Below are 12,921 nucleotides of genomic sequence, written 5' to 3'. Positions count from 1 at the left end.
CAACTGATCAATGTGCAAAGGAGGAAACCCCAGGGCAGGCTCGGCCAGACTCAAAATTCAGCCTCCAACACTGCGGCTTATCGCGGCCTTGCATTCTTGGGGGACGGCCTGGATTAGGAGAGCAGCCTGTATCCTTCTCATTCGCCTAGTGCTCTTTTCACGTGTGTTCCTAGAAGAGAAGAGGGCTGGTGGCACCTTAATCCCCTAAAAGAAATCCAAACTGTAACTTAAGAAACCTTATCTCTTTTCCTGGGTGGAACTATATATTCTTCTCCTATGTCTCCAGGTTGTGGCACAGGAATTGACCTAGAGTAGTGGCTTTAAAAATGTTTCCTGGATGAATTAATAGATTTTGTTTTTGTTTTTTTAAGTGGAGTGTGAAAAAAAAAAAGTTAGGTAAAACAAGTTTCCAGAAAGATGAGAAGGTAAACTTAGACTGGGTCAAGGAGGATCTCGGCATTCACAGAGCCAAGCCAAAGTACTCAGAACTAAAGAAAGCCTGCACGTAGGAGCCAACAGAAGTATCCATACTGAAAGGCCAGAGCCAGAACACAAGCGCAGACATCTTTAGGCAGCAGCTGGAATTAAAATTAGCTGCCGACAGGTGGGCTGCTCTGCTGCAAAGCCCCCAACAAGCAGGTCTTGAAATATTGACTATCTGACTCCCCACAGTTAAAACATCTTCAAAAAAAAAAAAAAAGTAATATTAAAAAACAAACAATCTTCAGATGTTCAATCAAGGTATTTGTCAGTACCATGTAATTTACATGTCAAAGGGGAGCAAACTAGTAGATGATACAGCCAGTCCCCTAAAAAAAAAGTTTAACGAATTAATTAAATCTTATCGAAATAACACATGTGCATTTAAAACAAATAGTAAACAAACAAACAAAGGCTTATAATGAGAAACAGCAGTTCCCACTTCACCAATCCCCTATACCTGTCATAAGAGGTGACTCTTTCCTTTTTAACCTATTTCTTCTGGTGTATTTCTAAATAAAATGCTTAAATCGCTATTTCTTGACTAATTTTAGAAATCTACTAACTTCTTTTCATGGAGGATAAAATTGGAACTCTACCTTTCCTAGTCTCATTCATTCCATAGAGTTAGGTCACAATATCTGAGGATTAAATCAATAATATTATCACAACTATGCAATTGTTATTTACTATTGAAATAAATAGTGGGTTTTTTTTTTTTGGTTTTCTCTTTCTATTTTCCCCACAGTTAACCACTGCCTCATTTGTTCATGTGCTTAAATTTCCAGTGTTATAATCCTTATTTTTTTTTTTTTTTATCAATTTGTTGTTCTTGTAGCAATGGTTGTTTTCCAAATGCCAGACACATCAGCTTATTCAACTGAATTTATTTTTCCCTCAAGCCCTCCACTCTGGACCCCCCAATCCCAGCTGCAATCCTGACTGGTTTTGAGGCACAGGATGACATCCAGGGACTTTATTTTGTCATTTTCTTATGTTGGATCCTCTATTCTTAGATCTCCTCTCTCAGTTATATTGAGTTGACAACTTTATAGTTTTTCTAAGTATCAGCATTTATTTTTCTGCTTTGTAGTCCTCTTTATCAAATTTAGGACAGGATGCCATTAAACTATTCTAAAAATGACACATACTAGTGTTTAGGAGAAATAACAGTGCCATCAAACTAACCGGCAGGCAGTACCACCGTGACAATCCTTCATCCTTCAGACATTATTCAGTGTCCGGAAGGTAAAGCGTTACAGAGCCATGCACAGAAAGTACTGCCAGGGTTGTGCTCAGGTGTCTGTGGGCTCTAGATAAGCTACTCATTTGATGATTCTTCAAACCAGTATCTTAAAAACATTCCCTTAACTTGTGTGTACGTGTGATTAAGGGATCAACTGATTTTCTGCAAATTGAATCTGTATGCTTTTCCTTCCTGTCTCTAACCCTGATGCCGGCCGTATACTCACCCTCTTTTTTAAGCTTCCCCCAACAGAACTCCATGTAACGATAATGTTAGTGATTCCAGTACATTTTTTTCCCCTGAAAATTCCACTGAAGAACAGTGAAGAGCTTTTCACCAAAGGAAAAAAACAGGAAGGGAGGAAAGGAGTCTATTAGCTTTATCTCTTCTTTCAGTCTCTATACCTGGCTTGAAACCACTCTTTCTCCCCCCAGCCTGAAGCTGGAGCTGTCCCTGCCTGCTTGCGCTCTCTCCTCCCCTCCCAAACTCTGTCTTACACCAAACATTTCTGCTCTGCCCCAGCGCCTTGTTCCAAACTTGCACAACAGCCATTTGTTACTACTTGCCCCTGTCTTCCCATGTATCAAAGGCTCTTGGATGGATCCTCCAGTTAATGTGGATCCCTTTTCCTTAGAAGTCAGGAAAGGATGATTAATCATAAATAAATTTGCCTCTGGCATGTTCATATTCAAAGTAATGGATTATTAAATGCATTAAAATAACAGTTGGCCTAACTTCAACTTCCCTATTTACATAAGGAGGTGCACGTAAAAAATCTGGGTTTAGCAGCATCAAATTTCCAGCTGTGCCAGGGTTGGGGACACGCTTTGTGCCACTTACAGATTCCTGCCTGGGCAGCTGGCTGACGGATCTAACACTGAGAGTGGGTTGGTTGAGAGTGGAATCAAGGAAATCAAGACCCACAGAGTCTTCCAGAGAAAGGCAAGCCAAAAAGAGCCCTGGGGGTGGGACCTGGGTGCATAAAGCAGCATAACATCCAGTCTTTGGTTCTCTGGACTTTGATGGAGAACCGTGGCACTTTTAGTTATAAATTAATCACTGTAATCACAGTGCTTTCTCCACAGCACTGTTAGGACAACTACGTAAGCTGAGACACAAGAGACATTTAGAGCCCTGCCTGGCATATCATAAGCCCTCATTTGCTAGTAGAAACACTGGCTACGGCTTTGTTCTCTGACCTGTGCGGTTGAGGCTAGTTAACCTGTTTTTCATCCCCTGGAAGCCAGGCCTGGTTTCAGTAAAGGAAAAGAGAAGTCAGCACGTCGCTCAAGGAAGCCTTGAGTCAAAATTGATCTGACTTCCTGGTCCCTCTAGGAGGAAGCCTCTGCCGTCCACTCCATTTTCCACAGGAGTTAAATTTCCTTGCTCGGAATTATGACCTTTTTGACCAGGTCTTTGATGCCTCTTGCTTGAATTCTCTGACGCCAGTCACTTGTCCATATGGGTCTTTGCTAATTATCTGCAGCTCTGTCCTTGGATCCACTGTATTTCTTCTTCACTCCTTGGGTAGAGATGGTTGCTTTGACAGTGGTTCTGACCTTTCGCTAATAGCACATGAACACAGTGTTTGAATTAGTATTGAGTTCAATTACATAAAATAGAAAACTAAAACAACTAGTGTACACAAGTAAGAAATTTGGGCTTTTTTTCTCACGTAAGATAAATCCAGGCTGTCGAGTTGCTCTGTAATGTCATCAGTGTTCACCAGTCTCCCTTCTCAGCCTGTAATCCCGTCTATAGTGGTGGATTCCACCCTCAGGGTTGCCTCCTGATTACCAGACAGCTGCTGTACGTTATCACTGCAAACAGAAAGAAAGAGGAAGAGAAAAGAAGTGTGTGCTTGCCTGGTAAATCAATCCCCTTTTAAGAACTTCCATAGACGGGAAGAGGATACAGCTCAGTGGTAAAGTGCATACTTTAGCATGCACAAGGTCCTGGGTTCAGTCCCCAGTATCGCCATAAAAATGAGAAATTAAAAATAAACAAATTACAAACCTAATTACCACCCCTGCAGAAAAGGGTTTTTTTAAAGAAGAACTTCCGGAATGCTCCACCCAATGGCTTGTGACATCTCACTGACCACCCCTATCTGCAAGACAGGTTGGCAAATATATTTCTCAGGATTTCCAGATAAAAGATTGCATGGGGCATTCTTATACTAAGAAATTATTCAGTTTATCTGAAATACAAAATTAACGGAGAGTCCTATGTTTTTAATTTGTTGGGCTGGCAAACTTAGTATTTTTATGTGACAGGATGCACTGTCATACCCAGCAACATGGGGCATTTACTTGGAAGGTGAGCAGTCCACTGGCGGCCCCTGCCACGGCCAGCCTTGTTTCCTTCTGTTGCTTTATCTTCCAATTTTTAACTCCCTGTTTCCTCTCCCTGTCCCTAGAGTAATTAGCCAGTCTTAGTTTTCACTAGAGTTTCTCATCAAGTACAATTCCAATATTAAAATGCCTTTATTTTTAGCAGCACAATAAACTCAATCGTATATTGGAGGTTTCCCTTGAGAGGTGAACAGAGGGACAGGCGCTTAGCTCATAACTGAATTCTAATGTAACTTGTCACGTTAAATGTGTAACTTAAATCTTTGGGTCCTCCTCCCTATGTAAAATGTCTTCTCTCTCTGCTTTTACAGTACTTCATTAACTTTAAAGTAACAAGTATAGAAATAAAAGTGATGATGTAATTATTTTAAAAGAAGAGCAGAGGGGAAGTTGAGGAAGATGTGGGGAAGCGAGCTGTTTCACCATCATTGTAATAGGATGCCAATAAACCATGCTTAACACTGATAAATTATAAATTGTTAAATGTATAGATTATTTTTAAATGTTCCTTTTGGATTTGGGTGGAGTGGGGCAGGAAGCTATTGCCTTTTTTAAAAAAAAATTTTTGGGGGGGAGGTAATTAGGTTTTAATTAATTTATATATTTTTAATGGAGGTACTAAGGATTGAACCCAGGACCTCGTGCATGCTTAAGTGTGTGCTCTACCACCGAGCTGTACCCTCCCACCATTGCCTTTCAGTATAAATTACTGTGTATTGTTAGACTTTTTAAAAATCCTGTGATTGAATTTTTTCCCAGGAAATTAAAATACGAAGAGGAGAGCACTAACTATGCATGGAATTTTATCTTCTTGGAATAAACAGGATGGCGTAGCAAGAGAGCTGTTACAATTAATCAGTAATAGTGACCAACAGAGTGGACCCTAGTAATCAATGAACAGGCAAAGGTTGTGTTTGGTGCCCCCAAACCACTACATTTTTCTTTTTTACAGACTTCTTTCCTTTCTGTCCACCTGAGAGCTACTATTTTCATTCTTCAGACACTTCTCACCTGCAAGGATCAGAAATTTATCTACTCCACTGTAAATTACCAAAGAAGCTTGAAGTATTACTTTCTTTGTGGATATTTCGATTGAAAAGATAGGGAGCTTTCACAATCAAGGAACAAAACTGGTTAGAACTCTGGGTCTCAGTTGCTAGAGAAAAACTCTCTGGGGTAGCAGGTTTCCCTAGAACTCCTGAAATCGGGGTAAGGAAGTGGTTAGTTAAGGTTTACTTGTTGGTAAGTTGGTCACATTACGAATCATTTATTTGCTGTAGAACTTTGGGTGATATGATTATCCTCAGGAATTAAGATCATTTCTCCAGCTTAACTTTACAGTGAAAAACAAAAACAAAAACAAACACCAGTCTTGGGCAGAGTAGATAAGCCTCTAATTCAGAGCTCTGTTTTAAATCAGGCCATTGCAACACAACTGTAGATTTAACAGGGGCTGCTCTGAAATGGATCCCTTTGTGACAACTATAAGGTATAGTATATATAGAATTGCTCCAGCTTAAACACTCTGCTACAGTATAGGCAGCTGTAATGTGATTTTTAAAATCTCTTTATGTTGGTAGAATAGAAGAAATACCTTGTTCCTTTTTAGTTTTATAGATTTAAAAATTGAAGTAATTTTATGTTGTTTTTGCTCATTCCAAGATAATCCACATTCATGGTAAAAAGTAAAATAGCACGGAAGTATACATAATATACTGTGGCGGGTTGTGTTTTCCAAAGGAGGTTGCACAGTATATAGTGCAGCCCACACTCTCTTCTCTAATGAGATGCTGACACTTTTCCATCAAGAGGTGGAGTCTCGAACTCACAGAAACAGAGAACAGATCAGAAGGTTTCGCCAGGGCTGGGGTTGGGGAATGAGGGGAATGGGTGAAGGTGGTCAAAAGGCACAAACTTCCAGTTACAAGATGCATAAGTTATGGGGATGTGATGTACCACATGGTGATTCTAGTTAACAAAACTGCGTTGAATATTTGAAAGTTGCTAAAAGTAGATTTTAAAAGTTCTCACCACACACACACACAAAATTGTAACCGTGTGAGGAAGATGGATGTGTTACTTATTGTGGTAATCGTTTTGCAACATATACACATACAAAATCACTACATCGTATACCTTAAACTAATACAATGTTGTATGTCAATTTTATTTCATTAAAGCTGGAGGGGGAAGAAAGGTAGGGGTCTAGATTCCTCCCCTTGGACCTGAGCAGACCTTTGTAGCTGCCTTTGACCAGGAGAACGTGGCAGGAGTAACCTCGAAGGCTAGGTCATAAATGGTAACAGCGCTTCTGCCTGCTTCTCGCTCGCTCTTGGCATCAAAGGATGACTTGGAAGCTACCCACATCTCAGCCCGACCCATTTCAGGCTGGGTGGGCTTGAAGCTCATGACACTAACTCAGTTGGGCTCAGACACAGGGTATGGGGAGTCCCTGCAACGGAGGGCCGGCAAGAACAGAAAGTAAGCCAGAATGGTTGGAGACTGGCTTCTTTGGTCTGGACAGAGGCCGTGGAAAGACTTGGCTAACGAAAAGGTCAGTCAGGTGGCCCAAAGTTCAACGTCTGAAGGGCAAACCCAGCTCGGATATCACGACCGCATGAGCAAAGATGGGGCCAGTGTAATTTGGAAGTCAGTTGGGACATTGGTCAATTATCTGGATATCTGCCCAGGTACAGCAGACTTAATACCCAAGAGCAGAGAGTTTTGGGTGCAGGATCCAGCTCCTGGAAGGAAAGGCTGGAAGGTGATGGTCTGGGCAGCAAGGTCCTAGCCCTAAAGAGGCATGTGAGTACCAGTCAGGGAAACTCAGGAGGAGAAACTAGACAAAGTTGAAAGTCGATTAAAGACAACGTAAACGTAAGGCATGGCAAATGCCATCGTGAAGGAAACTCAGTGGGGCATGACTGTGGGAGTCCAGGGCTGGTGCCACCAGATTCAGGGACCCAGGAGCATGACTTTATTCCAGGCCACCTTGGTGAGGCCACCGCTGCTGAGCTAGGTCCTGAGGGTGATGAGTCCTAGAGTGGGCAAAGACAGAAGACCAGCGGGAGCTCATAAAAACATATCGGACTTTCCTCCTCAGCATCCTGGTTCCCTCCTAGTGTCCTCTCGCCCCTGTTCATCTTCTTACATAACTCCTCCTGCCTACAGTCCCTCTCCCTCTTTCCAGGTAAGCTGATCCTATACCTGCTGGCTTTTCAAAGCCAAGAATATTTAGTCCACTCCATTTCACGTCATATTCTGGTTGTCTGCTTACAGATCCCCTCCACTGTGCTGGATTTGGGACTGTGCGTTTTGCATTTTCACGTCTCTCCACAGTGCACAACACAGTGCTGGTAGGTTCTTTTTATTAGATGCTCATAACTTTTCCCCTTTCTTTTAGTTCAAATGTCAGCAAACTACAGCATGTGGGCTAAATTCAGCCCACTACCTGTTCTTGCAAATAAAGTTTTATTGGGACACAGCCACATTCATCAGTTATATATTGCCTGTGGCTGCTTTTGCTCTAAAACGACCATGTTAGTTCATTGTGACAGAAATCTTACAGCCTACAAAGCCAGAAATATTTATTATCTGGCCATCTACAAAAAAAGGCTTACCAATCCTTGTTCATTTTTTGTAAGGAAAGAGATGTGCCCTTGGGCTTATTCCATTAAACCACTCACTGCTTTCCTTCTTGCCTTAAAAATCTACAAGCATTAGAATTGTGCGGTATTTTGAGGAATATTCATCATTAAATAGAATCTCAGTTCAGGAAGTATCAGGTGTCCATTAAGGGCCCTGTAGTAAATTCATGTGCAACCAAAATATCTAAAAAGTGTCTGGTTATCATTAAAGAATAATGACCTGACATTTTAGATTTGTAGATAATTTTCTCTGAACCTGGATAATATGAACCTGCCACATGTTCTCCTCCCCATCTGGAGTTAATCTCTCCTCCCCCAGTGCCTTCAGAACACGTCATTCTCTCTGTTATGGCATCTATTTCAGTTGGCTTTGCATTCATTTCTTTTCATGACCGTACTTCCAGACGAGGGCTATAAGCACCCTGTGGTGAAGAACGCTTTCGTCCAACCCCATAGCCTCCACAGTTTTCCCAAAACAGGTATTGCTAAATGGTGATTGAATGAATGAATGTCATTAAGGCAAATGTGAAAAATACATTTACGATACATTGATCTTATGACACCACAGGCAAACCCTCAGCAGGGTTCTTCGTACTACACTTCACGCAGGCACATTTTCAATCCTGTTTATTCCGCTAATATCCCTGTTTAATTTGCTCACACATGTGTATAGGAAAGAAGTCATGCCTACTATACAATGGCACTCTGTTGTTAAAAACAACAACAACAGCAAGACAGAACAATTCTCTTGAAAAAGTAAATGCCTTGCCTGAGGCCATTTTCTCAGGAAAGTAACATTATTGTGAGCCAGAACACCCCTCTGGACTTCACTTCCTTAACTCTTTCCTTCACTATCAAACTTCAGCAGGTAAGGAATCCCATTTAGCCATCCAAGTGATGCGTGATCAGAAGCCTGAAGTGATGTTTATATTCCAGGCTCGGTGGACGCTAACTAGGGAAACAAGGCATCCCTAGGGAACTTCACTTGCCTAAGTAGAGCTCTTGGTTGCAAGGTGATAGAAACACAGCTTGAATTTAAGAGAAGGGGATGGGGGCAGGGGTTGCTCGTTCGCAAAATCCAAGAAAGAGGTGAACATCCAAATGATGGAGAAAATTGGGAGGCAGCAGAGCATCTGAAACAATGGGAACCAGAGACTGGAAAGCTGCCAGAACTCTCTCCTTCTCCATTTGGAATCTGCTTCACTCCACATGCTCCCTCATTCTCGGTGTAGATCAGTCTTCTCTACCAGGAGGAAATCTAACCATACATAGTTCTTTTTTTTTTTTTTTTCTTTCAAATCTTGCAGCTTTATTCCTAGAGAGGGGCAATGTCTCAATTTTAATTAGAAAAATCCCAAGGAAAACCTTTGGGTCCACCTTGGAGCAAACCTTATAGGAGATGTCATATAAGAAAATAACACTTGACATAGCCATGAAGGGAGAGAAGGAGAGAGGATGGAGGAGAGACAGTTCCTAGGAGAAGGGAGCTGGAAAGGTATTGGGTTAACAATTCCATAGATACTCTTTGCTTTTTTTTTTTTTTTTGAGGGCATGGGCTGTTCTTTTTACAAACAAATTCCTAAGCTTCTGGAAAGACAAAAACGGATGAGTGAAGGGCCATACGCTGGACAGTTGGCCTCAGAGAACAGACTTTGATGACAGTAGCACAGGGAGCCCTCAGCGAAAGACAGGGACAGGTGAAATGTCTATTTCACTGTAGTCAGTGACAACAGGCTTCCCATCCAAGGGCATTGAGAGGAGCTGACAAGCAGCACCTAACATGTGTAGCATCTGAAATGGAACCTACTGGGAGGGGTCTGGTCTGCTTTCCTAATGCAGAAGATCGTAAACTCCAGACCGCTTTATGGTTTCTCCAAGCCCTGCCCCAGGACTGCAGCCAGCCCACGCAGTACCTTTGTGCAGATTAGAAAGGCAAACCTTCGTCGCGACTGACCCAGCCCACCTCCCTAGCACCCCGCCAGGATTCCTTGTTGGGTGTTAAAGTTTGGCCTCCCGTACCCTTCAGCCAGGCCCCTTGGGCAGGGTCCACCTGCACAAGCATCTATGGCACCCCTGGCCCAGCCAGAGGGAGGTGACGTAGGTGGGCCGCCCCTTCTGCAAAAGCAAGGACTCTCCATGTCAGTGGAAGTAAGTCTCGGTGGTCGCTTGGTTGGTGACGGAAGACAGTAGCGGGAATGGCAACGATGGCTGAACTCAAAGGACTCTAGGGATGGACAGTCCATCCTTGGGTGCCGGAGCCAGAGGGACATCCCTGGGAGTGGAGAGGCCAGCAGCAAACTCCACTGGCTGAGCGACGGCGGAAGCAGCCCTAGCTTCTGAGGCTCCTGGAGTGATTCCAGGAGCAACAGTGACCACGGTCCACGCACGGCTTTCTCTCCCAATTAAAAATAGGGTTGGTTTTTTTAAATCAAGAACTTAACATAGCAGAATGCCTTGGTAGAGATGAAACTTTTTTGCCTCCTGTATTTTTACCTTTGAAACATTAAAAATAACTCCCCTTCGACGGGGATGACTGTGTGAGGATTTAAGGAAAAAGTAACTACTTGGAAAAAGTAACATGAGGATTTAGAGATGCCGTTTTTATAAGGTTGTATTCAGAGTCATACGGTAGCCACTCTTTGAAGAGAAGCCACACCCCATTGTCCCCAAAGAGGGAGGAATCAGCCCATCTAAGGCGGGTACCCAAAAGAGAGGCAGCAGCACGTTGGAGGTCCTGACCACCAGGATCCTGGGCGATCAAGGGACATTTCTGCTGCAAGCGGGCATCATGCCCGAGCCCAAAGCAATGGCCAGCATAGTGGAACCACCGTCAGCACCGCAGTCCAGGGAACTGGTGCCCAGGCAGTCTGCCATGGTGCTGTTAGATCCTCGTTTATTTTTGTCCTTTGAAGGAGCCGCCCATGAATGTTCCAGTCACTGCATGAGTCAGAGTCCTGTTCCCCATGAGCTGCTGCAATGCTGCCGTCATTCCAGCCTCTCCCCCCACTTCCTGGACTCCATCTGAGACACCACTCACCAAGACTGTGCAAGAATGAGGGGCTGGGCTGGGTGTCCTCTGACGCCAGCATAGAGCCACAGGGGACAGGGACAGGGAAAGAACTGGGCACTAGTTATGCATGTAGGTAACAAAAAGTGACATTCAAACTGAAGAAAAGAACGGATCATTAAAAAATACTGGGCAAATTGAACAGGAATTAGGAGGGGAAATATTAGCTTACTACTTCACTGCATCTAAGGAAATACAGACAGGCCAAGATTTAATGGAAACATTTTCATTAAATGTTTAAAACATTTTAAACATTAAAAGTAATTTCAAAACAGGAAAAATAATGACAAATGATGTTGAGTACAAACAATTGGAAACTTCTGTGTGGCAAACACTTTAACATCACTTGTAAGTCTGAAAGACAAGTGACAAACTGAGGAAAGTAATAAGGATCATGCGAGGCAAAGGGTTACTATCCGTAATATTAGAAGAGCTCATACAAATCAAGAAAAATCAAAGCTTCAATAGGAAAAAAATGGACAAAAGCCACAAACAGATAACTGAAATGCAAATGGTCAATAAATACTAAAGTGTTCAACTTCACTAATATTCAAAGAAGCAAACTGAAACAGTAATGAGAAAACTTTCACCTATCGGATTGGCAAAAGTTTTTAATTGATCAAACTCACAAACTGACAGGCTTGAGGGAAACACATACTTCATGCTTTTCCTGTGGGCATGTAAAATAGCGCGACTCTTCCAGAGGGCAATGGTTTCAAAACATAAGATGTACGTACTCTTTGGTGCAACAATTCTGTGTACAGGACTTTAAAAAGATTATCATACACATGTGAAAAGATGTATTCAGAGTTTGTTTACAATTGAGAAAAATAAGAAACAACCTTAATGTTCCCCCGCAGGGGCTAGTTAGGCAATTGTGGTATAAGCATCCATGGACTACTATACAGCCCTTAAAAAGAATGGTGTAAATCTATATCAACACAAAAAGATAACTTCAATTACTGATTCTTTGAGGCCCACGTCATTCAATCATATCAACTCCTTATCAGCAGAGTTTTTGATAAATCTCCCCTTATTCATCATAGATTTTGGCACTTGGTTCATAGTCTTCCAAACCACTATCACCCAAGGTGACTTAAATATCTATGTGGACAAGTCATACCCCTTCTAGTCTCAGGAATTCTTGAATTCTTTATTTACAATAATATAGATGACACACTGTTGTCACCTGCTTGCATGGCCATGGTTTCTAAAATTACTAAATCAGTTGTTCTTCTCTGTATTCACATCTCTTAACCTCTCAACTAGCTTGCTCAGTTCTCATAATACATTTGTTTTTCTCTTGCTTCAGATCCTCTGGTCCACCCCTCTATTCATTGTAGACTTAATGATTGACCACTTCAGACATGCTTTTGCCAATATTTTGAACTTCTTTACCTCATTATTCTCACTGGACTTGCTGCGAAATCTCCTGCCCTTCGTGATGTGTATTATCTGTTTTGTTTTGTTTTTTCATACCCTGGCTACCAAGCAATGCCAGAGGATCACATCCTGGAAGGCAGGTATCACTCTTACTCGATATTCACTAATTTCAACCGGGTCCTAGTCTTGAGTTTGGTGCCCACAAAAGCAGAGCCTGAGGCAAAGATCCAAATGTAAATGGTTTACTTGGAAATAATCCCAAGTAGTAAAATAAAGGAGGGAGAGGGAAGAGGAGAGAAAGAGGGAGAAAAGGCTAGGAATCAGGAGAGAGAAATGAGGTGGGGGAGAGGAACCCGTACAGGGTGTGTCAATGAGCAGATGCCCCCTATGGGCAGCTGGAGGACCTCCAAGAGACCATGTAGAGCCCACCTTTGAACCATCCCTCATCCTCTCTGCCGTTGGTTGAGGACTGCTCCCAGGGGCATTAACTCCCTCTTATTCCAGGCTGCCTTGTGCACAGGTCCCACAAGCTCCTCACCAGAGGACACCCCCGGAAGTTGTAGGTGCTTGCAGTGGAAAGCCATCGGCATGTTTGCGCTGGAATTATGGGTGCCCAGGGGATGGTGGTGGACCACCTACCGCATATGCTGCAGCCTCGACGTGGCCCAGCATCCTTGCAGTGTTATCCTAGTCACTTTTGTCTCCCCTCCCTAAACCATTTCAAAATTCCTTCTTCACTTCAAA

At 42.7% G+C, this 12,921-nt stretch overlaps 1 protein-coding gene across 1 annotated transcript in view; it reads right to left on the bottom strand.

Moving 5' to 3' along the window:
- Positions 1–723: 723 nt before the first annotated feature.
- The window catches only part of MED21 (mediator complex subunit 21), a 73,511-nt gene continuing 61,313 nt past the window's right edge, over positions 724–12,921 (bottom strand). The window contains exons 6-7 of the transcript XR_004134019.2: positions 3,402–3,546; positions 724–3,291 (exon numbers count right to left, since the gene is read on the bottom strand). The gene's annotated coding sequence lies outside the window, so the exon portion shown is untranslated. The remainder of the gene's footprint in view (positions 3,292–3,401; positions 3,547–12,921) is intronic.

The sequence above is a fragment of the Camelus dromedarius genome, chromosome 25 (genome assembly GCF_036321535.1).
Source record: "Camelus dromedarius isolate mCamDro1 chromosome 25, mCamDro1.pat, whole genome shotgun sequence".
NCBI classification, from domain to species: domain Eukaryota; kingdom Metazoa; phylum Chordata; class Mammalia; order Artiodactyla; family Camelidae; genus Camelus; species Camelus dromedarius.
The sequence above is the reverse complement of the archived record's forward strand: the minus strand, read 5'-3'. Positions and strand labels throughout refer to the sequence as shown.